This window comes from Anopheles coluzzii, chromosome 3 (assembly GCF_943734685.1).
Source record: "Anopheles coluzzii chromosome 3, AcolN3, whole genome shotgun sequence".
Classification (NCBI taxonomy): Eukaryota; Metazoa; Arthropoda; class Insecta; order Diptera; family Culicidae; genus Anopheles; species Anopheles coluzzii.
Window position 1 is genome coordinate 11,294,895 of NC_064671.1, and position 26,550 is coordinate 11,321,444.

Sequence of the window (26,550 nt, forward strand, 5' to 3'; positions counted from 1 at the left end):
TGCAGTGTGTTGTTGTACTTGTTGGTACATCAAAGTGCTCATGCCTAAATTTGCTGTCGTTAGTGGCAACCATTTTCGTTGAATTATTCGATTTTGAGTCGAACTGAGGCGCCAGCAGCAGGCCCAGGGTAGTGCAGGGTTCGCCTATACACAATTTAAATTCAGCACGCCCCAGTTTACCCCATTGGATTGTTTAGCGGGATGGGGAGAGAAAGGGGGTGTCTCTACTTCCACATCCTATGTCATCTAGCATCCCTCCCCCTCCCTCCTTGCACGTGGGCGGCAAACATAATCACAAATGAAAGCCAACACACCAGCAGGGCAGGAAAATAAATACATTGATATGTGAACAGAAAGGGCAACAGTTGTGTGCTGAGGACTTAACAGTAATGTGTATGTGTGTGGATGTGTTGTGGAAATAAAAACAAAGCAAACACACACACACACGCACTTAGAGGGCCTGGCTGTGTTAGGGAGAAACCGTAGAAGAGCTCTTTATCTCATATACAAAAAAATAGTCAAAAAACTGCTGCTCCATAGTAGTGTGTGTTATTTTGTTGAACGTGTTTTTTTAAACGTTCGGATAATAAAAACATAATGCCTAAGGGAATATTGCAAGTATATTAACAAAATACGTCCCCATCCACGTTAAAGTCCTTGAAATAATAAAAAATAATGTTTGCATTTTTTTACACGGAAATTTAGTGCCAGCATTGAAATTACTACACTGCCAACGGTCGTAAAATAATAAATAAATAAAAAAAGTTACAACACGTGTTCACTAAAAGTGTGTGTTCCAAGTGCGTAAGTGCGTGTGTTCATATCGCTCAGTTCGAAGGAAAAGCAAGCTGCCACAAATATTTGTCTAAGAAAGAAAAAAAAGTAGGGCAAAAATCGTATACCTACATTGTGTAAAAGTGTATGTGTGTGTGGAAGAATTTTTGTAATATTAATTAAAGATACAGAAGCTTCGATTGGCTTCCCTCAAATCTCTCTCTCTCAACCTTCATTGTAACGTTACACCAAAAGCGTAATCGTATCACTGCCAAGTGGAAACACGGTGTGTGTGTGTTCAGCTCGCTTCGTTTTTTTTTGTCGTAAGAGAGCGCATCATCACTGTATAGTTGCTGTAAATCATCTTACAAGCTAAAGCTAAAAAAAGAAAAATACGAACTAGAGAACGCGCGCGGTGTGTTGTGTTGTTGTAGCTGCTATAAAGAAAAACAACAGCGATACGCCACCGACGCCGCCGCCGTCCAGCGTTGTGTTTTCCATCGAAGGGAGACACACAACAGCCAGCCAGAACAACGAAAACGAAACGAGAATATCTAGCACGGGGGGAATACGGTGAACGAAACAGTTGACGAATTCACAAAACCCCACGACCAGCAGACACATCACAAAGCAGAACCCAAGGTAAGCCATACGATTCCCAAGTCTGCGCCGCGACCGTCTGTCTGTATGTGTGTTCGGTGTGCACAGGTTGCATCGGTCGTTTGATGCATCGGTCTTTATTCCAGGCCAGACTTGTGTGTTGGTTTGCTTCTCGGTGCCGGTGTTTTGTACGTTTTTTTGTACGTGTGTGTGTGTGCCCCCATTTAGGGTTTTTACAAAACACAAAGAACGAAGGAACAGAAAAATGCATTGTGTCTCGGTTTTCCTACCTTCTTGCTGTTGCTGCTGCTGCTGCCACCTGATTCGCCGCCGTCGTTGCGCCCTCTTCTCCCCGTCTCTTTGAGCGTTTTGAGTTGTCTTCTTCTGCTTCGGGTTCGGTGTGTCCACGGGAGCTAGAATGTGCCGCAAAACCTGAAAAAAAAAACTCGGCTGCAGCAGCCGTTTGAGCGGTTGAACGCTTTTCTTACCTTTGCTGTGTGTGTGTGTGTGTGTGTGTTTCTTTTGCCGTGCTTTACACATCGAGGACAAGAAGAAAACTTGCATTCGATCATAATTCCGGCTATCACGAGACGTGTTTAGAGGGGTTTTATGATCGAATTCGAGATTGAAAAACGATAAAATTATGTTAAATATGGTGTCCAAAGTGCACAGTTATGATTGGTGATGATTGATGATGATGATTAATGATGATACTCCACCTCAAACTCTTACATAGGTCTGAGAAGGACAGAATTTCCTTGCTAGTTTTTCGGGGGAAATCAAGAATTTTTGATAATTTTTAGATGTATTGTATTGTGTTCCTTAGTTATTTGAAATTGTTAAATACTTTTTAGTACCAAATGATTCGAAATTGTGGTAAAAATTAATTACTAGTGTTTGACACCTTTAAGAAACTGTCTATAAACCTTGGGAGAAGTTGAACCAACATTGAGAAGCAAGAGAGAAAACAAATCTTCAAGAAACCCTGTATAAACCCCAAAACCCATTATTGGAATGTGGTGATACATTGGAAGAGCATTCCCTTCGAACGAAAATCTACAGTTCCAAACATTCTTCTATCGCTGAAAACTGTAACCGAGGCAAACAGGGCGAGAGTAAACGCGCACTGGGTTCTTATACAGAGATTAAATGGCGGAAATCCGGCTCGAAGGACCATCCTGCGCGCACCATGTGATTGATTATTTCGGCAGAGGATTTCTGCTTTGATCCCTTTTGCTCTACTTCACGCCTATAATTTTGTATGAAATGTATTTCTTCCATTCTTCGGAGGTGAAGGGGATAAAATTCTTCAGCAAGAAGCTGAAATTCAATAATCTTTAGCAGAACAGAAATTCAACTCTTATATCTTTTATCTATTTGAATGACGCAGATTGATTACACATTTCCGCTGAATGCATCGCTGCCAATGCTGGCAAATCAAAATGGAAGATGAAATCAATCATTTTACTCCCTTGAATTCCAGCTGTGCTGCACAATTTCGATGGAATGTGCCGATTAATTTATTGGAAATGGTTTCACATGAAGTTTTACGGCTGTTGGAAATGGTATTTGAATCGTGTTTTGATATTTGATGTTTCTCCCTTCGTGTAGTTCAAGAAGCGTTGGCTACCATCGCACTAGACCCTGTAATCGGGTTCGGCCCTTCCCCTTGCTAACATTCCTTGCTGTTGCACAATTTCCACGGCAAGAAAAATGCATTGAATGTATCCTGCCAGCTTTCCGGTTCCGTCTAATTCTTCCATCGGCCGGATGCCATCGCGCTGCGCGCCCCATACTGCATTCTCTCTCCTCACTTGCAATCCATCAATTGTGTGCATCTGAGAGGGATAATGTGTGTGTGTGTGTGTGTGTGCGTTGCTGCATCCCGAAAAGAAAGCACACTGAGAGAGCCGTTTGTTAACAGAGCCCCGTGAGATACGGGGACGAAAAACCCCCCATCAGAAGAAACACTTTGAAGTGCTCGAGAAGCAGCAGCAACCACCAGCACCACGACCAGCAGAAATGGCTCAGCGCAAAGACAAGCCAAAAATGTAGGTCAAACATTTATTGCAACCCCACGTCCCCTCGCCAGTGCACCCTTTTTTCAACCTCAACCGTCGTGTTTCGTCGGCGGAGAGATGTGTGTGTGTTTATATTGCCTCTTTCCCCTTTCTGTCCGCGCTCGATTGCTTGCTGCGTTCGACGGTGCTCTGCCGCTTCGCATTTCCGTCCGATGGTGGACTTTTTTTTTCCTTTCTTTACGCCTTGGTGTTATGTTGAAGTTTTCTTAAGCGCGTGTTCCCGCGGTGCTTTTGTGTCTTCCCAGTGCTTTTTCTTCTGCGTGTGTGTGTGTTTGCACGGTAAGAACAGGTGGAAAGAAGGGAGTTTTTGGGGTGTGTCGCGTTTGCACAACAAAATTGTAAGAACAACACACATACACACACACACACACACTTCTAGACCGGTGTGGCATGTTTTCTTAACATTCATGTGTTAAAAAATGAAAATGTGTGACATGGGGCTGTCATTTTGCTTTCATTTTGTTTTTTATTTATTTATATTACTTTTGTTGCATTGTCAGAGAAGCATTTTTGGGAAAAACTTGGTACTTTTGGTAATAATCGTCTTTATACATTTTAGACAGCTCTTTTAGATAAAATGCAATCTTCTTTATGATATTTATGCTTGTTTATGTTATTATTGTTGTTAGAAACTGGCGCTCTAACCAAAAAAATAAGAGAACAAAGTGAATTTGATAGGTAAGCACTGAGGGTGCACCAAAAAATTAGTTTTTTTCTTTATTCTCTGTTATCTTCGCTCTTGGGTGTTTTTATCGCAATTATTCCATTTTGCGCGGTTTTCTCCCTTTTTATGCCTATGTCCATACACAAAACATCGCCTTAGCTGACAGTTTGTTGGAACCTTATAACAGTTTCCAACAATTGTCTTAGTTTGTCTTATTTTTTATTACATATTTTAACTAGTTTATTGTCTATGTTTTGTTTAGTCATTTTCATTTTTTTTGTATACTTATTTTAACCTTTTTTCATAATATAATTTAAAAAAAGAATTAAATTTTAATTTCAAAAAGCCATGTTTAGTTTACTAACAGTTAAGATAAATCCTAACAAATAAATACCATTGAGCAATACAGTCATACAAAATGCCATACAAACTCTTCACAATCACTTTGAAAAGATTTCCCTTTATGCACAATTACTCTCACACACACACACATACACTTCCTCACCATGAGTTGCACATTCCAGTGCATCTACGGCAGTCGGTTTACCCTTTTTCTTGTTGGCGACGACAATTTTCTCTCTTCTGTGTCGCTCGGCTTGGCTTGTGTTCCGTTTTGCCTACCACTCTACCTGGTGGTGCACATAGCAACCTCGTCGGAGCCTTTGTGTGTGTTTGAGTGAGGAGGTTTTCCCTCGCCTGACAACAGCAAGCGTGACACAGTGCACAAGCGAACGCTTCTAATGTTCTTACTGCCGAGCTTCGAACGCCTCCGAAGCAGTTGCACAACTATTTCACTTCAATGATTGTAGATAAATAAACTTTGCCATAGTCTGGCCTATCGCTCACATACACACAAAAACACCCTGGGGGGCTAGTTTGTCTCCTTTGAGAGTTGAGTAGATATTTGCTTCCTTGATCTACTTCTGCATTTTCTGCACACCCTGTCTCCCACCTCTATGCCCGCGCGCTACCAATGCCAAAGGGGGCATTTTCTAGCGCTTATATTAAATGCAGATAAATATACTCGCGAGAGCAGGAAGGGAGGAAGGCGGTCGTTTATCTTTCCGCGAGTAATTGCCGCAAGTCGTCGTGGCGCACAACACTATAAGCTTAGTGGCTCGAAGGGGGGGGGGGGGGGGGGGGGGGGTAAGCAGTGTCGCGCACCGAATGCAGCGCTGCACAGCGCACTGGAAGCGAATCTGGGTCGGGGACTTGATCACGTTTTGCTGCTGCTGCTGCTGCTGCACACTCGAACCTCCTCCTTCACCAGAGACCAATAAACGCCACTTCTAGTGCACAGGCCCCCTGGATTTGGATTCGGTGTCTTTGGTTGGTGGGTTGATGTTTGTCAGCTGGCAGCGAAGACCTAGAACTGCATTTAGCAACAAAAAACAAACAACAATTGCAACAACAAAAAAATGCATTTCGAAGGGCACAACACTCCTCTAGCGCTGGAAATAGCAAATCAATGTTTCAGTTCATTGGATTTTGTGCTGTTTGTTACGGCTCGCGCAAACTGCAACTTGCATTATTTCTGTTTGTCTGTCTGTGCACTTCGTTCGTTCGTCCGTTCTGTTGATGCACTTTTCATGATTGCACATTGCTGGAGAGAGCGAGAGAGAGAGCTATATCAGAGTAGAAGGTTTTCTTTTTCAAACAATCATTCTACAAAGCACAAAACAACTAACACAGCCAACAGAGCCCCACGCTGGCATGATTATTAGCTCCAGTGTGCCGGTTAATGCGACCACCGAGCCCCACCGGCAAGGGGGGGCAAGGGTAGTAGGACAAAGGTGCGGCGGAGCGAGAAGTCACGCCACGCGGAAGTGGTGCTGTGCTGGGAGCAGCGGGGATTTTGCCTTGGGATAGGTAATGGTTTTTTAGTATCGTGTTGTTTGAATGCCGCGGCGTCCGCAGCCGCCATCGCCGTCGTTGTTGTCGTCATCAACGGGGCACACTGTTTGCTCCGTTGTTGCTGTTGGTTTGGTTGGTTGTTGGATGTCGTCGTCGCAAGATATCTTCCCTCGTTGAAGGCAACATCACCTTCCCCGCGCCACCGTTATCGATGTCGGCCACCTAGCTACGGTGGTGGGGGGCATGATGTCATGCCTTTTTATTCCGATGTGGTGGTGCATTACGTTAATAACCCATACTTAAAGGGTTTGTGTCTTCTGCTGCCTGCGAGTTGGAGGTAGCACGTTGATAGGTGCTCTTTAATTGGGTTGAGCTTATTAAAAGAGGAAGGGTTTTTGTAAAAAAAAACAAAAAAAACGGGTTATTCTACTACTTCTCAAAATAATAAAAAATATTGATTATGATATCAACTGAATTTGTTGTGATATCAACTGTTTTTTGTTGTTATTTCAGCTAAACATACAAATAAATACACAAATAAATAAATAGTGTTCAGATACATACAAAGACAAATAATTAAAAAATACTAAATTAAAAGGTTTAAATTTAATTAACATTCTCTATCCAGTTTATGCTATTATCTGCCTGTTGCTTCAAATTCAAAAATTCCAAAATTCAAAATTCCAATTTTGCAACATTTTTGTCGCACCATTTGCCGGAAAAGTCGCAACTTTAACCTAAATTGCACACACTTTCACTATCGTAAAATGATCGACACGTGTGCCTTTTTAGTCTCTATTGCTTTGAAACTAGAGTTCAAGTTTGCTTTTTTGTTTTGTTTGAAAATATATGTGTGCGCAATCGTATGGAACGATGGCACGAAAATAACAAAATAAAAGATACACACGGCACAATAAATTTGCCACAATCGCTGGCTGGCTGGCGCACGTGTGTGCCGTTGCAATAAGGTCAGCCAAAAAAAAAAAAAGAAAAAAGAGAATGATCACACCTGTGTGTTTGGTTGAGGGTTTCCGATGCTGGAAAAAGTTGCAAACTATGAATTAAAATACCAAATAGTCCACATGGTGAAGCAACTGTGTGATTGTCAAACAATGTTTTTGATGTAGAATTATTGTTAATTTTTAGCTACATTTGGTACAGTAAGATCCTAAACATCGTGTCAAGAAGCTGTCAATTTCTAAGCTTTTTTTTAGGCTTTGACAATTAAATGATGTATGCTTGCTTCAAATCTGGACCTATCCGTTGGGTCCCTTTCGGGTTCCTCTTCTAACCAGCTTAATCGGCTCCTCCAAAGCTCGCTCTCAACATACATTGCACACGTTTGAACCAAACGACGATTTAACCAAAATCATTCTGTTGTGCGATGAACCTGCATGAAGAAAAAAGGACAACCAACACCCGTACGCGGGAAGAGCAAAAATAAATAAATTCAAACCCCTTTTCCCTTTACCCCCAGCGCAAAGGTTGGGACCAGAAGCAAACAAAGAAATAGTTCCCTTTTTTAAGCCGTCGGACCAACCTTCCCCATCCCCTGGATATGGATGGTACACCTTCTCCAGGGTTTGCGCGATCGCGCGTCTTCCTTCGCGTTGGAGTTCAATGTGGTATGTGCTGTGGACTAAAGGTTTTGGAGTTCGGCCTTTTGCCATGTATGTGCCCTCTCACACACCGTTTGCTTGGATCGCACAGAGTGTCCAGTGTGTGTGTGTGTGTGTGTTTGCGTTTACTTTGGACCGTCTATCTTTCACTCCTATTTTTGTGTGTGTTTATTGTTGGACGACCATTAGCGGGTCCTCCGATCGTCACCGCTGCCGCCGCCGCCAACGTTTTTCCGTTCTTAAGACGGCGTACTGCGTTCGTATGTGAGACTTTCAACCTGCCTCGAAACCGTGGGATGCGGGTTGAAGCTGACAAGCTTTGTTTGAGCATCGACTGGTGGTGTTGTGGTTCTTGCGGTGTTTAAACTCTTCTACGCTTCTCGACAATTCACGACGGGCCAGAGACGAAGAAGAACGCACGAGAGTGGTTTGGACAGGAACGCTGCCCTGATTGCGGACGGAAATGGCTGGAACATTCCTATATGAACAATTTTCTTGTTGTATGTTTCTTCGAATGGAATTCTGAATTAGAAATTAAAGGTTGTTTGTGCCATTTAATTATAAAATTATGTAATAATTCCAATTGCGTAAATAATTCCAATTCGATTGTCCCACTTTTTAATAAGCTCAAACATTTAGCCTTCAAATTGCTATCCAAAGGCAAAGGTAAAAAAAAAGACTTCAATAAACACTCGCAGAAACACACACACATTCATTTGCACGGTTAAACTATTTTGTAAGTTACAACCTTGCTGCCCGACGCACTCTTCGGATTACAAGCTCTGCCGGGGGAGGATCATAAATTAACCCTGTCTCTCTCACCATCAGCATGCGCTGATGCGACCATGTGGCTCCGTGTAAGCCCGAGTAGTACACCAGGAGGGGCCCAAAGTGCAAAGTAAATACGATATAAAGCTGGCTGTGGCACTGGACCAAGTGCACAACTGCAAACACACGCAGCTTGTGCTCACCTCGTGGTTGGTGTTTGCTTTCCTTGTGTCTGCGCGTTCTTGGATGACAGTGGAGGGGGAGATTTGTGTGTTGATGGTGTTTTTATTCCTGCAGTTTGGGGTTGATCACAACACTCTCCTTCCAGCTCTGCAATGTGGCTGAGGATGTGTCATGATGCAAGTGGCACAAACTGAGTGAGTGAAAGCTGCAATAAAAACACGGAGCGATGCAAACCAGAGGAGGAAAGCTAAAAACGAAAGATTAACCAAGGTATTAGTTAGCGTAAGCCAAACTTTTGCACAAAACCAACGCACACATCACACACACAGTGTAAGATAAATGAGGATTTGGGTTGTTCAAACGTTGTTGCTGTGTTGTGCCTTGTTGGTTGAAGATCCGTGTCGCCAGTGCAACATGCACATCACCCAACGAGAAATGGCAACAATTGCCCAACGAATCTCGGTGCACACACAACCAAGCACTGGCGGCAGACATAGCGCAAATAGCGCAAAACTCTCAATTCACCGTTAGATGCCATGCGTGTGTTAGTTTGTGTGTGTGTCCGATCGAGGGTTCAAATGATGATAAAATGCAAACTGCACTCTGAAGGTATGAGAATGTGTGTGTGTGTGTGTGTGTGTGGTAGAAATGCATTTGGCGCACAACTCGAGAACTTCCTTTACTCCTCCCCCCTTTACCGTCGCGTTTTAGCCTCCCATTTGTGCTGCCAATTGATGTCTCGGCATGCAACGGAGAGAAGACAAAGAACTAAAAAAAAAACGGGGCCATCTAACGGGTTTACCGGTTCGGAGGAGGTGGGAAGGGTGGGAGAGTGTATGCACTCAAAGGGGCCATGTGCATGTGTCTGCAATCGGGAATGCGAATGTGTTTGATTTCATTTAGCCAATACATTTCACCAACACCATTTTTATGGGCTTGCAATTTGTACTCTATAAGCCTTTTTTTAAATTATGTTTATCCTTTAAATAATATCTATCAATTGTTTTGTTTTATTTATCATTTATTTGAGTTGTATTATCATATTCGACGATTTGTTTATTCTTTATGTCATCAATAATACATTTTTAAATATGTTTGAAATGTGTTCTGTTATACGTTTTAGTAGAGTTTCTTATTTTATTACGAGTTTTCAGTTCTATTCAAATTATTAGTCATTTAATTGACATTTGAATAGATTTATTTATGTTTTACCATGGCTGAGGACATTTTTTTTATTTATGTATTTAGTTTTTATTATTTTATCGATTACACGTTGCTAACATCAATTTCTTTGTACAATTGTTTGTTATTTGATTGTTATTTGGTACAAGCATAATTTTTTATTGTTGTTTTCATTTATTTACTTTGTTTATTTATTTATTTTTATTACAAATTAATATTAAAATAAATTTGTAAAATATTACAATTGTTAGGGTAAAAAAAGTACAAAAAAGAACAATTTTATCCGTGTGCCACAAATAGTACGCTCTTGGCTAGATTAAAATAAAGCATGAGGAATGTTTTATTCGTTGTTTATGTGTGTGTACTCCTCTATGTGTGTTGCACGATTGTACGTAGGTAGGAAACAATTTGCTTCCCCTCTCTTGCTCTAAATCTCCCGCCTTTAACCCTTCGTTACCCCTCGCTCCACACCCCGTACACACACAACCATGTCGGCTCAACAAAGACTTCGCCGCGAGTGCACTTTTTATCGTTACTGCGGCATTACGAGAGACGCATTCGTTTGCGACAAAACACAGCAAAAGAACAACGTTTTGGTGGTGGGTGCATCGCGCGCGATGCATTACGACGGCGTGCGCATGGTTTGCTACGTGCGTGCGGTGTGTGTGTGTGTTGCTCTAGGGCCACTGCACTGCTCTCCCTCTATGTGTGTGCAATCGTTTGGCAAAAGGCATCGTTAAAACACGGTTCGTTTGGCGTTCTTTTTTGTCGTCGGTTTTTTCCCTCTCTCTCTCTCTCCCCCCCCCCTTTTTGCGATCGTGTGGTGCAATGCGTCGTCGCGATCGTGACTTGAAGATTGTCATTTTATGCTGCATGGCAGATCGGCAGATATTGCAATCCGCTCTAATGTGTGCCGTAAGAGCAGCGGCAGCAGCTTTTCTTGTAATCTTGTGTGTAGGAAAAAGGGAAGGAAAGTGGGGCGTACATATAGGCGGCCACTTTACATGCAAGGCGGCAAATGCTTGAGTGAGGGCGGGGCGTGTAGGCTGTGGGTAGGAAAAAATGGCACCACCAGCATAAAATGGGAAGCAATTGTGCAACAATTTTCTAATGGAGGGAAAGATCTGCAAAATAGTATGGTATTACCTACATGCAATACAGGGTTTTCCAGGAGTTCTCATAGCTGTGGGACACTTTATTGACTCTTTCATACGTGAAATGAACTTTATGCAATGGGAATTTGACTCTATGGCACCCTTGCTGGGCAAATCTAATAGGAATTTCCAAGTAGCCTGTCCCAAAAGGGTGCCATAGAGTCAAATTTCCAACACATGCGAAGTTCACTTCCCATAAGAAAGAGTCAAGGAAGTGTAGATAATATGCAGCAGTGTTTATTATTATGGAAACCTTTTTCACTGTTCTTGCTTTACAAGTTATATCAACTCGAATGCTGCGTTACGTGTGATTTGCTAAAAAAAATAAAAAAATAAACTTTTCAAAAACATTTTGGACGCAACCGAAAGAAAACTAAATTCGGCCTTTGTTACGCTTAGTTGTTGAGCAATCAGCTATGGTTAGCAGTTCTCGATTATGAGCGCATTTCGTTGGTTTTGTTGCCATTTAGAGGGTCAAGTTTTGTCTTGATGTAATTAATGGTGAAATTATGTAAAGATATTTTATTCTTTTTCGCAATTATATTCCCCCCAAAAATTAAAACTATTTTACCGTCAGGCTTCCTTACATAAAGCTGTCATTTGCAAGGGATTTATGTGTCCTCTCCCAGTAAATGTCAACCGAAACCGTCGGCTTCATCTGCCACATTTAAAGGAAACGCGCTTTGTACGCCCTTCAGCACACGTTACCGCGCTCGGTTACGTTAATGCATTCTTAATGCCTTTTTGGAACGCCGGAAATGGAACAGTGTCACGCGGAGGAAGTGGGGGTTTAGTTAATACAACGCTTCCGCGTAAGTGCATGCGATGCATGCTTCCGGGGATCTGCTCTTCGCCACGCTTGCAGGCAGCAATGTTCTAAGATCAACTGCCTTTGTGGAACCATTTGTTGTTCGGCGCTTGGTAATTAAGTGTACCAGAAGGGCCATGCATTTGTGTGCACAGTGTGCCGGTGGAAGTATGTGTAACTAACAGCTTAATATTTGTCGACCGCGTGTCGTCGGCAATTGTCACAAAGTTAGAAAAGGCGCCAGAAAGGAGAAGTAACAGTGTGATGAGCTGACCCGAACATATGTGGGCCATTATTTGTGCTCTCCCTACTTAGCTGTGTTGGCTTTTAATCCTTATTCCTGAGTGCAACCACGCGATCCTCGAGAAAAGGTGAACAATTGCTTGCATCTGGTTGTGTAACGGCGTTATCGTAGGTTTGAAGCATAGTTTCTTCCAAGGAGTGTCATGCGGGAAGCGTTAAGAGATGGTGCGGGCGAGCACACGTGCTCGAAACGGCTGAACGGGGTAAGCGGACACCGTGATTCATCATTCGGCCGGTTGCCATGGAGTCGCCGCCACTCACTGATCCACCGTGTCAAGCACGTGCTTGATTGATATAACGGCGCCTCGGCGTTTGGAATTATTGAAATGGATTCCGTTGAATGCCACCACCAACACAATCTTTACGTCATACAGACCGTGCTGCTGTGCTGCTCTGTGTCAACAGAACGTGTCTCCATAACTCACCGGTTTGGCCTGTAATCCATCCGGGGCGTCACAGTCCCCCCCGGATCAAACAAAGTATGCGTCAGATGGGTTTTTAATAGAAGTGCTACGTTTGCACGATTACAAAAAACCCTCCTCCGCATTTGCTTTATTTTCTCAACGTGGATTCATTCATTCCATGAATGGGCGCGTAGAATCATTTGGTTGTTTCCTGATAAACGTAATGACGCTTTGCAGAGGGGGGTTTTTTCCACGTCGAAAATCACAAACTGAAGATAAAACCGTTACACAAGAGCACAGCAATTGGAGTTTTGAAAAAAAAAAAAAATCCTCGTTTAAAGTAACGCTTACATCAAGAACAAATTTACCAAAGAGGCAAAAAATCAGTGTTATCAGTTGCCATTAAAATTGGGCATCACAGCAGTTAATACTAGCTCAGGTTGGATATTGAACTTGAACATATATTTTTTTTTCAAAATTTGATTTGATTTTTTGATTTTTTTGGTGTTTATTTTCTTTTTTATTTTTTTGATTTTTAATTTATTTTTCATTTCAGTAAAAGGTTGAAAACGATTTTTGCTTAGTTTCCTGTGATGTTTCCAATTATTTTACAATTTTTTATTCTAATTTATTAAGTTGTTTTGTGAATTGTATGCATTGAATTAATGTTGCGTAATTTCTGAATTTGTATCATTTTTTGTATCATTTTTAACTTTTATTTTCATTTGCACCAAAGTTAAAAAGCATTCATTTTTCTTGTAAATTGTTTTCAATGTTTATAACTGTTATGTATCACCACGAGTATGCACGAGATCTTCTTCAGAATCTACTACAGAATACAGAATCCTTCTTCTGTTTGGCGAAACGTCCCTACGCGGACATGCCGGCCTATATACTACAGGCTTTCGAGACTTGATTCATTACCACACACCGGATAGGATAGTCAAATCCGTGCTACGGGGGGAAGGTCCATTCTAGGCTTGAACCCATTACGGGCATGTTAATTGTTGAGTCGTTCGAGTTGACGACTGTACCACCGGACCGCCCCAGGAGATATGCGGAATGTTGCAATATAAAGAATATCAAATGATATTACAATTGGTTCACTTGTTAATGTAACAAAAGCAGTTTTTGACTTTATACTTTGTGACATTGTGTGTCTCAATGTTTCCAGAACGAGTGGACCCTTATGTTTATTAACGTAAGAAACTAAACCTTTTGGCATGAAAGAATGCTGCAAACTGTGGTGATGAACATGTGAACATTTTATTGTAATTTACTTTGTCCCCTTAAGTATCAAGCATACTCAATACACAATATTCTAATCAACATTCCACCTGTAAGCTCTTTGCATCTACTTTGCATTTAGTGTTCTCCCTTTCTTAGATCATGCTTTATAGTCACTACTTCTGCCATCGTTAAATCGAACGTACATTGAAGCAAACCCCACCGATCAGCTGATCGAATGCTGCTCTGGCACCACAACAGTCTCTATCGCCCGTTATGAATAAACTCAGCACGCTCGTTAACGGTCCATGACGTTTATGACGTTATTGACGAGCAATATATCTCTTCCCTTGTGTAAGTGTATGTGATGATGCATGTTAAAAATGCATTTTTTTTGTTCAAGCATGCATCCAGACTGCACAATTTAACAACTCACACATGTGTGAGCGCGTGCGCTCATGTGGGTAATAATCGCTGAGCATCGCATGTTGCAGTGAATAGTAAAAACAGCAAAAAGAAAGGCAAAAAAACCCCGACACCATCACGATGGCTAGTCAAGCTGGCTGGCGCGATGATGACGATGATGTGTGCTGTGCCATGTGTTCCGGATAAATCTTGCGCCAGACTGAAGTTGTGTTTGCTGGGTGCGATGTGATGCGTGTCTGGGCTGCGATGAAAAGTGCAGCTGGCAATCTCGCCGCTGCACTGCTTTCACTGTGGCGGTGCAACGGTGCTCACGACATAAAAATAGAACACATCGTTTTACTCCGTCTGTGTGTGTGTGTGTGTGTTTGCTTTCTTAGCGATTGGAAAGGGGCGCGGCACCAGTAAAAATAAACTGACACATCTTGCCTTAACCAACTACTTCCTTTCCTTTATTTATCCATGCACAAGGGGGGGGGGGGGGCGATGTAGTTTACAACCATTTCCATACGGAGTAAAAGAAGTTTACTCGTCACCTTATTACCAAATGTTTTACGATCGATCGACGTGTGTGTGTGTGTGTGTGTATGGGTGTGTGTGCGCAACAATTCAATTCAAGAAGGTAGGAGAAAGCAAATGGGGTTTGAAGTCGAAATGCATTTTCCGCTTGGATGCATTCGGCCATAAAATCAATCCATACGCTCGTGCGTGTGTGTGTGTGTGTTTGTTTTTATTTGCACAAGACTTTACCGGTATGTGCGAATGATGCTTGCATTTGTGTTATCCTTTTAGCCCGTAAACTTACATTTTATTGCTGTGGCTGGGGCTGGGACTGGGCAAGAAGAGTGTCCCAACCCGGGGCAATATGTGGATTGCTGGTTTTATTGTTTTTTGAGCAAGGAATTTTACGACCAATTTGCCCAACACATTGTAACTTTCGCCCAACGTGTGTGTGTGTGTGTATAGTTTACTTTCAAACGACCATTTAGGGCGCATATTAAAATGTTGCTGTGTTTCGAGATTTTGCGCTTTAAAAACGTTTATTTATTTTACTTTTAACATGTTTATTTTTAAGTGTGTGTGCGTTGATTTGTTTCCATTTTTACTGTACACCGCTCATTCAAATGGTGATGTTGCAAAAATTGGCGCCCTGACCTACCCCAAACAACAAACAGCTCAATAACAAACTCGCTCGCAAGCTTCGCAAAAACGCTTCTCTTTATAGTACTCTTTGCTCTCGCTCTCTCTCTCTCTCACTCTCTCTCACTCTATCGTTGTGCTCTCTATTAAAATAGCTCCAGCGTGTGTGTGACTACTATTTGCACACATTTTCGCGAAACACACGACGGACCTCGGGAGGGGTTTAATTGGATAAATAACAAAACTCACACACCAACGCGTTCCGCCAGTCCGTTGTGTGTATTGTTGGTACCACCCCCCGTTAAATGGCAATGGGACGAGAGAGATCGAATCTTGGAAGTCGTCAAACGATCAAACGGAGCAACAAGAAAATAGGGGGGGTAACAGTGAGGCACAACTCACACACAAAAAAAAAACACACATTCCACCCCAGCTGCTGTCTCTTCTCTCCGGTCACCGGCCGCCGTGGAAACGATCGTGCTCTTCGGTTTGGGGAATGGGGGTGCTGCTGCGCGGTCCACCAATCACCATCATCACGCCGTGCATTTGTGAGCGGATGAAAAAGTTCAACGAACCACGCGCGCACACACGATCCTCGCGGTTCGGATCACGTACGCCCGCGGGTTCTTCTCCAGCTCACTTTGGCAGAGGTGTGATAGGTGGTGTGTTGTTGCGTGTGTGTGTGTATGTGAGCACTGAAAGATGTACCATCATTCCCCCCCTTCAAACCAAGCACTGAAAACATTGCGGAAGATCGAGCACAGACCCGCATATAATATACCCAACGCATCGAAGCGATATGATGTCCGCCCGCAACTTCGAAAAGGGAGCGTCGCGTCGCGTGCCGTATCGAAATGGAGCTGGGGGGGAATGTGCTGGTGGGCATGTCTGGGGAGCCACTGCCTCCACAACCCAGCTCTTTAACTTGTGTGCCATTTTTCGGTCAACGCGCTCTCTCTCTCGCCAGCGTTAGCGTTACCTTTCGCATGCCTCTCTGACGTCATGGGCTCTGCGTACGGGCGTCGCTTTCGCGTCGCTTCAGCGTCGCTCTATCGCCATTATGGACTAGAAGCTCTTTTTTTATTGGCAGAAGAACGTTCACCCTTCCTTGTACCATGGCTCCGTGGTATGGTGTGTGTGCGTGCGTGGTGGCAAACCTGTCCAAAATCAAACCAAAACCAGTTAGCAACTGGATAGAGAATCGTTCTGGACTGGACGGCAGGATGTATAGCTCAACCATCACCTGCTGCTGCTGCTGCTAGGTCTCTCGGCCTCTATTCGTGTGTGAGGAATGCGTTGCAGAGCGTATTACTCACAACAGTTGGGATGTTGCCAAAAAAAAACCCGTTATCGAAATCTAATCGCGTCACGCATTTTGGACGGAACCGGTTTTTGAATGGTGGAATTTCCTCCTAGGCCACATTCTATTACTAGGAATGTTAACCCACCTCACGTGCACTATGAAGTAGTGGTGTAGTGGTAGTAGTGTAGTAGTGGTGATAAACCCCTATACTAGGAGTGTGCGTCGTGTGTGGTGGTGTTTCGTGTGGGTTTTTGTTGATGTGACGTACAAGCGGGTTTTTAGAGCAGTTTACGTGTCAGATTTGTTCTATGTTCGATAAAGAGAGGCATGTTTTAGTGTCCGATTGTACTCCTTTTTCATCAAGTTTATTTTCTACTTGTTTATTTATTGTTGGTGGGTGGTTTATCTATTATTTTTATACAATTTGCGTTTGGTTTGGTCAGCTATCTAGTTACACTCTCGAATATTTTCACTTTCACTACTTGTTTGTACATTCAAGTCTGTTTTTTCTATTATTTTTATATGATTTGAGTAATGTTTTGTCAACTTTATAGTTATACTTTCAAACATTTTATTTATTTTTACTCTTATGGTTATTTCTCCGCAATTCTATTTTTCATATTTTATTTATCTTAATCAATGCTTAATTAGGACCAAAAATATGCATTTCATTTTACTCTTTGGCTATTTTTGACAATAAATGGAGGATCGAACAACTTTGCCCTGTTTAGTAATATTACCTAATATTTAGATATATACTCGACTGTCTACAAACTGGATATTTTCAACCCGTGTCTTTTAGTCTTCTCTTCGTCCTCCTCGCGTTTTCCGACTGAAGCATGACCCAAATTCTTACATGTGATTGCGCAGCAGATTTGAACCATGCTACCCCGTGGTAGTACCGATTGCCATACCTATGTGTGTCAGCACATGTTTGCAAACACAACACACATCTCCCGCTCCCGGCCAGAACAAGCATATTTTCAAACCCCACCAACATCCCACCCCCCCCGGGGAGCCACAATAATTATGTCGCAATCCGTTGGTTGACAAACGAGAATGGGATTAACAGCTGCTGTAACCTACCAAGATACATCTCTCCCCATCTCTTGTTTGATCATTTGCTGTCATATGCCTGTCAATATTTTGGGAGGTTTTCAGGCCCTTTTAGCCTGCTGCGTCACTTTCTTTCCCCATTTGGGAAGAGGTTGAGGTGTTGTGGGTGGATCTGAAACAAAATCTCACTCACCCGAAGATGCTATAGTGAGTGTCATTGTGCTACATTTGGAAACAATACAGCAACACTGGGCGCGCATCATCCAACACAACTTCACAGCCATGTAAAAGAAACAAAAACCTGTTCAAGTGTGTTTGTGCGTGAAATGAAACAAAATAAAATGAAATACACACACATACACAAACACACTCTAAACCAGTTCCACGCGTTCGAGCTCTGGTGCATTCCACTGCGCGTCGTTCATTATTTAATGATTTGCTTTGGCTCTTGCGTTTCCGATTTGGTTTGTTCAAAACCGGTACCACCGGATCAACCACCACCCCCTGTCTTCTCCACTGGGGATGCTGTTGAAGTGCATGGCAATGGTGCACACACACACACACGCACAATGCATCATTTAAATATTTTTCGGTGTGAATCACAAACACCGATCGTTTTGATATGGTTCCTCCTCGTTAATTATTAATTTCGTTCCTTGGGGTGATCTCGCTTTAATTCGATGAAGTTTGAATCGAGATGAAAGATTTGAAAATTAGAGGGAAATATTAATTAATTAACGATTTCATCGCCTTCAAACTTTTTGATTCATCGGTGTGCTTGTGTGCCGGAAAAGGCAAATAAATCATTTGATTAGGTGAGCCAAGAGTGGGCAACTTCTTTTCGGGGAGGATTGCACGTTTTTTCAAAACAGGTATCATAAAACTTTATTACACCCTTCCGGAGGGAAGGGATGTTGATTGATTTGGAGGCGTTTTTTTGGATGTTGTTCCAAGTACTATTAACAGCGAGAAATATCATCAAAGGAGAGTGAGAGAAAAAAAAGAAAAAACCTCAAAAAAATAATTCAATTTGACACGATGGAGCTTTAAACGTCTTTCAACAGCAACATAATATACGACGCTTTTACTGTTAACAGCGTTTGCTGCTGAGGAGGAGGTGTCCCCGTTGTGGCAGAAGACTGGCACGTAAATCATCATTTCGTCCGTGTGCCGCCGGGGTGCGTTAAACGAGCAAGGACTAAATCCTTTTTTTTTATTGTTAAACCACTCATTAGCTGATTTATACGACTTTATCTGCCCGTTTTTGTCCGTTTTCGGCCCCAAAATCATTTCGGGGGGAGCAAAAAATGAGAGGGATGGGGGAAGATATTTTAAAATTCTTGCTACATTCGCAGGTACACATACAGATACAAAAAAAACGAAGGAAAAGGATGAGCTCATAAAACGCGAGAAACACAGTGTTGCACAGGTTTTGCAGGGGGATGGTTGGTGGGTCGAACGGGGCGAACGAGACACACGAAACACTCGATTGACCGCGGCCGAGGGACACACAGCGCACAACACACCGATTGTCCGATCCGGCGGTCGGTGGCAACTGTTTACAGCCCTACCGGGCACAGCTTTTTATTTCCCCACGGCGAGTGGTGCTGGCTTGGTAGTAGTATTGGTTGGTCGGTACGTCTCCCAGACAGAAGGAGACGATCGTTTTATGGTGCATCTGATCGCTTGGCCTGCTCCCCTTTTTTGGTACCATCCTCCGGCTGTGTGTGTGTGTGCTACCTTATTCCGCGGGCCAATTGTCTGTTAGAGCCCTGCGGGAGGACGCGATCGTTGGTTTGTTGCTTTTGCTACGTTTCTTCACTCTACACAAAACGTACAACACCAACACAGACGCGGGGGTATTAGGGGGGCAATACCCACACTGCCAAGGGCAAGTGGAGACGAGAGTGGCAGAGAACGACGCAAGAACGAACGTCTAAAATGAAGACGAAAAGTTTATTGAACCTTCTTACACCTTCGTCGGGGGCGAGGTCGATCCGCGGGCGGCGGCAGCACTCCCGGTACCGGTCGCTGGCTTCATCTTTCACTTCTTCACCCTCTACCACCTCGCCCGCGGTCAACCGATTGGACCGTGCGCACCCCAGTTTGCTCACCCGGCGGCGGCGGCGTATCTTGATTGGGGGATGATGTTGGTTCTTCTTTGTGTGTGTGTCTGTATGCTAGTTCTCTCTTCTTTCCATCTTGCATCTCTGTACACTCACTCACCCGTCAAGCGTCTAGCAGAGTAGTGAACGCACACCGCTCGTAAAGTTAAACCGTGCGGAAACATGCGGAACCAAACAAAAAAAAAGACAACCGACGACCGACCAAAATGTATTTTGCTGCGCAATATTAGTCCGCGACGATCTGCTTCTCTTTCACCTGCCTACACCACCCCTGCCTGCAGATTGCATTCTGGCGTTGTGTCTGCGAGATAAGTAAAGTGCATTCAACTGAGCGTACGTTTGGCACATTTTTTTTTTGCGCTGCTGTTATTGCGCGCTTTTGCCCTGGGTCGGTCTGTGGGGTGGCCGTTGTACTGGAGTGTCGGTTGTTTTGGTTAGGTTTATTGTATTTTATCGTATTCAATCGTATGAAATCGTATTGTATTTTTATGAATCGTATTGCATTTTTTCGTATTGTATAACGCTTTGTTTACAGTAAGATTTCAGCTGCAAGAGAGCTTGCAGGCATTTTACCAATTGTGAAAAACGATCATTAGACTGACTTCTAAAAATAAAACAAACAACATCAAAATTGAAGAAAAAAAAAATTAATTTAAAAATCGCTAAAAACTTTTCAAATAAAACAAAGTTAAAATAACGATGACTTGAAAGATGAAAGTGAACGAGAAACAACTTAAGGAAAGTATCATATTAACAAAAAGATTAAAAAATAGAACACATAGTAACAAATAGGAAAGTAAAGAAAAGAGAATAAATGGAAATAGAAATAAAAATGAATAAAAGCAAATCCATCTCAATTGTTTCCCACATGAACAAATCAAACAATGTGCAAAAAGACAACATAATAACTGTATTACAATTAAATTAATGACATACATTTTGAGTAATTTGCCCAAAAGAAAAGAAAAAGAAAGGAAAAACACATCTTAAAAGAATAAAAATTAAAATAAATACATCGTTAGCACCAAACGAGGGGGGGGCTGCAAAGGTGTCAACCACTTTAGAAATTCAAATTAATTTTAATTTACTTTCGTCAAGGTAATAAAAAAAAGTAACAGCTCACCTTACCACGGAGAACGCATTATAGCACGGGAGGAAAGTTAATCTTTCGCCCTCTTTAAAGACCACCCTGAGGTACATACCAAAAACAAAAAAAAAAAAAGACAAGAGGCGTTTTGCTTGGAGAGCATGCAGTTTGACGATCCCTCTTGTGTGTTGTGTCAACGATGCATTTATGCAAGTGCATTATTTTGCTTTTCCTGTTTTGCACTCTCTCAATCTCTTCCCGTACACACACACACACACACATCCCTTGCACGGACATCCAAGGGGGAGGAATCCTTGGGGATGAAGATTTGGGTGAAGATCTGGGTGTAACGAGTAGCATTGCAGCAAGTAATTGCATCGCTCTTTGTGTGTGTGTGTGCACATGTAGTGGTTGACAGAGAGTAGTAAAAGTGTGTGTATTTGCTTCAGTTTCGAACCGGTTTTTTTTTTTGGTTTTTCTTGCTGGTTTTTGGGGGGACTTTTACTCCCATTACTCGCTTACCTGTTCGCGGTGCCGATCGTGCCTTGCGAAAGAGAGCATCTTCTCGAGCCCTTGAACGACGCTGGTGACGATGGTGAAGGTGAGAACGATGATGTTTTGGTCCGGCGGGGATTGGCGCTGTTCTGTGTGTGTGTGTGTCTGTTGTGATTTCAGGGGTGTTCATTTTTTGTTGTCTTCTGTGGGCCCCGGCTTCTCTTTTACTCTACGAGTTCAAAAGCAAAGTCAATGTTTTACCACCACCTGTCTGCCCTTTCCCTCTAGTGTTGTTGTGTGTGGGAAGAAGCATGGGCACGTGCGATAATTTGTATGCCTTTTCCGAACGTATCAGCTGATTTTGGCAAAACGTGTTTTTTCGCTCTGACGAGCACACAGTTACAAGTTTGTGTTGTTTATTTTGGGGGTTAGGGCTGTAATACCTTTTTCTATGTATATTTACGAGTTGAAAATCAGCATCAGCAAGACATATCAAACAGTAAACAAAGCAAAAGTCTCATCAACAAAAGTAATCGGTGAGGATCATCAGTAAAAGATTAAAAAAATATATAAGAAAATAAACAAACCCATATGCTAAAACTGTGTAAATGGCTTTCGTGTGCCAGAAAAAAAGCACGACTTACAAAAAAGACAAGCATAAAAACGAGCGCAGAGATCATCGGCCCCCCTTTTCGGTAGCCTCCTGCACACACAGCCCCACGATCTCCTCCCCACTGCAATGCACATTCGCCCGACGGCGAGCGCAAGAGATGCACCGACCGAAAGTTCCCAGAATAAAACAGAACCATCATCAAACCCCTGTTCGTTAGTGTGTATGTGCATGACGCAAATGCGTTGTGTTGCATTCGCGGCCGTTTCTTTCCCCTGGCGGACTTTGTTGCGCGCGGCGGTGTAGCTTTTATCTCACTCTGTCGTCGGTCCCCCAACAGTGCGCTAACCGCAGACGGAAATAGCTTCAAGCGGCACTGACCCTGCGGGTGTTGGTGGTGGTGCTGGTGAGCTGATGAAGGGTGTGTATCACAATTCCTTAACGCGTGCGGGGTGCAGTTTGCAATTTAGTGCACAACACAAACACACACGCACACAGTTCAAACAACAACAAGACATAAAATAAACGAAACAGCAAAAGGCTGCGATCGTCGAAGTGCTGCTGCTGCTGTTGTTGCTGTGTGTGCTCTATCGCCTCCCGAGGATAAGCGATCGGTCGAGATGCGTTCATTGCGTTTGCTTTTTCGCTTTGCGTTTGCGTTTTGGACGTGGAGGAGGAGCGGGGATGTGTGTGCGCGCGCGCGCTTGGTTGCATTTTTGCAACCGATGCACATAAATCTTGCTGGCCCATGGAAGGGGTGGGGGAGATTCGAGCGCACTTCACTTCCACCGTTTTGCTCTTCTACGGTGTGTGGGGGATGACCATTCGGCGTTTAGGGGAAACAAAATGCGGCTCAAACCAACCTTGTTGCAAAACGGTGTGGCTTTGTTGCAAAGCAATGCTACGACGATGTTAAATTGAACTCTTTTGTTGTAAGGAATAAAATAAGAAGTAAAATAAATTCAAATACGAAATTTTAATACGTTAGAATTTAGTAAATGTTTACACATCTTATACAAAGTTCCAAAGTTAAACATCTTACAGAAGCGAGGAAATATAACATGCAAGTTTAATATAAAACAAAATTAAACGATAAAAAGTATTAAAAAACTAAATAGTAAAGAGAACTAAAGATAAAGAAAGAAATGAAAGAAGGCAAATAAAAGGAAAGATTGGAAAAATGGAAATGAAAAATAAGCAAAAAATAAGTAAAAAAGTAGAAATATTAAGAATTTTTTTTTAAATTATAGAAAGACTATATTATAAATAAGAGAAAGAAACAAATTTGTTATGAATCGTAAATATGTTACTTAACATAATGTATAACTTGCATAACACAATATAGAATACGTATGATCGTTCTGGTTGAAAACTTCAAAATAAGCCAAATAATAGATCTTAAATAAATTCCCCACATAAACGCTGGTGACACTAACCCGTTAAAGACCTTACCATTGATACACAGACACACACTGAAAGTGTCCTGTCCTTGATGGTGCCGGCAGGTAGTGGGCCCGGTTCACGTTCCACGCGGATCGTTGACCGTCAACTCTTTCCAGGAGGCTAGACGTAGGGCTCATCTTAAACCGTCGAATAGCTGGCCTTTGCATTGAGGTCATTTATCTTTAAAGATACGACCGAGCTAACCGGCCCGCATGTTACAAGACCCGCACACCACCAGGCGGTTGAAGAGAGTTCCCCGTTTTCCCTGGGACCTACGGTGTGTTGTGCAATTCTTCACGCCGATCTTTAGTGAGGGGGTTTTTTTCTTAGGTTCGTTCTTCACGGTGCTTCGTCTGGCGTTCGCTGGTGTTGTTTTTGAAGCAGTTTTTTGTGTTCTCACCTTACCTAGTGCTCTCAGTGCACTCTGTTTGCTATCGAAACTAGTTGAAACGGTTCAATGGTCTCTCTCTCTCGCTAGCAGGCGGCAAAAATTGATTTTCTATAGCAGTTTTTACCATCCGAGCCTTCGTTTACCTACCTTATCCTACACTTCAATCTGCCAACATCCATCATCGTGAACTCCGTGCACTAATGTTCCACTTTTTGCTTCTATCTCCATTTTCTTTCGCAGGTAAGCATCATCGTACAGCTTCTTAGGCACGGGCACTTTTTTGTTGCGTTTGCGAACATTCTATCAGACGTTCAGGGGTGCAGGTTGGTATTGGAAAGCTGCTGATCGAATGCTGGTTTAAAAGCATTAAAAACACATAAAACCGGGAAGATGAAATGACCCTAAGTGATAAGTAGTTATTGTTAAACAAGATTTAGAACTTCATCACCCGCAGCTAAGGCCAAAGATGCAACATCCTTCGAAAGTGTTGCTAATTGGGAACTGTTTTGTATTGTTTTGTTAACAGCTTACTTCTTTATATTTAATCGTGCCAAAATAACCATTTAAAACAATCATGTATAACTGAACAGTCGCTGCCGTTGGCAGATGCTTAACGAGTCTATGCAAATATGTGACCGCTCCATGCAGCCTTCCTACAGCGAGAACTTGATTCCCGCGCAACGCAAGCCCCGGGATGGAGCTTTCCGCTCGTTCTAGCGCTTCCTGGGACCGATACGAGCAGAGCCCATCAATTCCAGCGGGTTCCATTTTGATCGTTCCGTGCTCTTTCGCTTATTTTTAATTTCCTACCAATCGCTGCTTAGAGAAGCAACCTATGCAAAGGAGAAACCGTTACCGAGATCGGTAGGCACGATGGTTTTTGCTATCGTTTTGGTAGACGGTAGGCTATGGGAGGAAAAAACTAGACACACACATGATATGAAAAAACCGTACCACATTCTGGCAAAAAGGCGAACAGAGGGCACGGAGAAAGGGGTTAACAGACAGAGTACGCTAGCGCGCCAAACCTTCTTCCGCCGTGTTTTATCCCAGAGCGTTTTTGCAACGGAATTTTTCGCGAATTAGAAGCGGGAAAGACGTCGGTGAGAGGTATTTCGGCGGTGTGTCTGTGTTTGTGTGTGCGCGTTTTTTTGCCAATATTTTAGGGCTGTTTTGCTGTGCCTGCATACATATGACCTTCCTCCTGGATGGTTAGAAAACGGTCGGAAAAGGTGTACGATGTCAGTTGTATTCGTTCGTACAATTGGTGGTGCTTTCTGAAAACATTGAAGGGCTTCCTTCCTACCGACAGAGGACCGCTTTTTTTGATATAGCATGGAAGCAATAACGAAAAACGGATATTTCGCTCTTTTGATCAATAATCTGATTACGATATTAGAAAATAATAGATTCGTTCGAGAATAAATAGAAGTTCTTAATCATAATTCAATTTGACTGATAAATCTTGCTTAGAATTTTCGGTCTTCTTTTGAATATACAACCAAAATTTTCTCAATGTATAAAATGATTTTTGATATTGAGAAAAATTCTATTAACCAAATTATTTTAATTAATCGTGGAGTACTTATTAATAAGATATATGCAATATTGTCTTCATCAGTTAGTTAATAAGTGAGCTTGAACGACATCTGAGATATTTGTTAAAAATTCCTCAGAAATCTTACAAAAATATTTGTGGTGACATACAACTTCTTCTGCTTTGGCACAACAACCGTTGTTGGTCAAGGCCTGCATGTAGCACTAGTGGGCTTGGAATTCAGTGATTTATTGATTACCATAGCAGAATAGTCGAGCCCTACGTATGGGTTCGGGGCTTGAACCCATTACGGACATGTTCTTAAGTCGTACGAGTTGACGACTGTACCATAAGACCGGCCTGATATCTAGACCTCTAATAATATATGGCCTAACTGACATATAACTATTTATTCAGAAACTTCTGTTTAAATTTTTTAATAGTTTTAAACATGTCTTAATAATAACACTAACCATGCTTTTCAGATTACATTGCGGCATTGTGTGTTTGAGCAACCGGTAGTTAATTTGGGAGCTAACTCTTCTAATTCTGGATTTCTGAGTGTTTACATTGTTAACCCTGAAGGCCTAGCAAAATTTAAAGTTTTTGATAAATTTTAACGACGAACTACAAATTAAAGACCATTGCGATAAAAGAGTGTTTTATTAATCGAGTCCGGTGCTCGATTGCTTCATGCAACAAACAGACGATAAGTCACACACACACACAGATACGCCTGGACAGGAATGGAACGTCTGCACCTGGAACATGAAGACCTCGTGCCATATCACTTGTGCCGCACCATTTAACGTAACGGAATTTAACGGAACTTTCTGCCTTTTCCTGTTTGTCACCTGCAAACAAGCAGTGGGGAAGGATTTCCCCTTTCCTCCATCCGTCTTGCCGAATGGTCCCTATGTGTGGCTGTGTGTGAGAGTCAATAAATAAAGGCATCCTTAAATTTTAACTGCTTTTATTGTGCTGCTTTACATTGCCACAGCTCGTCGAGGAATATTTAACCTTTCTTTGGCAACAGTCGTCAGCCAACACTTAAAAAAAGGAATAGACTGTAACCTTTTACACACAGTGTGCACATTATTTGCTCGGTGAATTATGGTCTTTGTAGTTATGGCACAGCGTGTGTACAACACTACCAGACAGCAATTCAACGTCCTTTTAAATGTTGTAATAGTATAATGGCTAGGGTGAAAGAAAAAAAAACGGTTAGATGGTCTAGAATAGGTTTTGTTGGGCGAACTCTCTCTCGTGCACACACGGAAATATACTGCAGGGAAACCCTTTTTTGCATACACATCAT

General features: G+C 42.4%; 1 protein-coding gene across 3 annotated transcripts in view; it reads left to right on the plus strand.

The window, feature by feature from the left end:
• LOC120956422 (histone demethylase UTY) overlaps positions 1-26,550 on the plus strand; it is a 97,740-nt gene that overhangs the window by 33,917 nt on the left and 37,273 nt on the right. The window contains exon 2 of one of the 3 annotated variants that reach the window (XM_049608160.1): positions 706-1,416. The exons of the other annotated variants lie outside the window; for them this stretch is intronic. The gene's annotated coding sequence lies outside the window, so the exon portion shown is untranslated. The remainder of the gene's footprint in view (positions 1-705; positions 1,417-26,550) is intronic. 3 annotated transcript variants of the gene reach the window in all.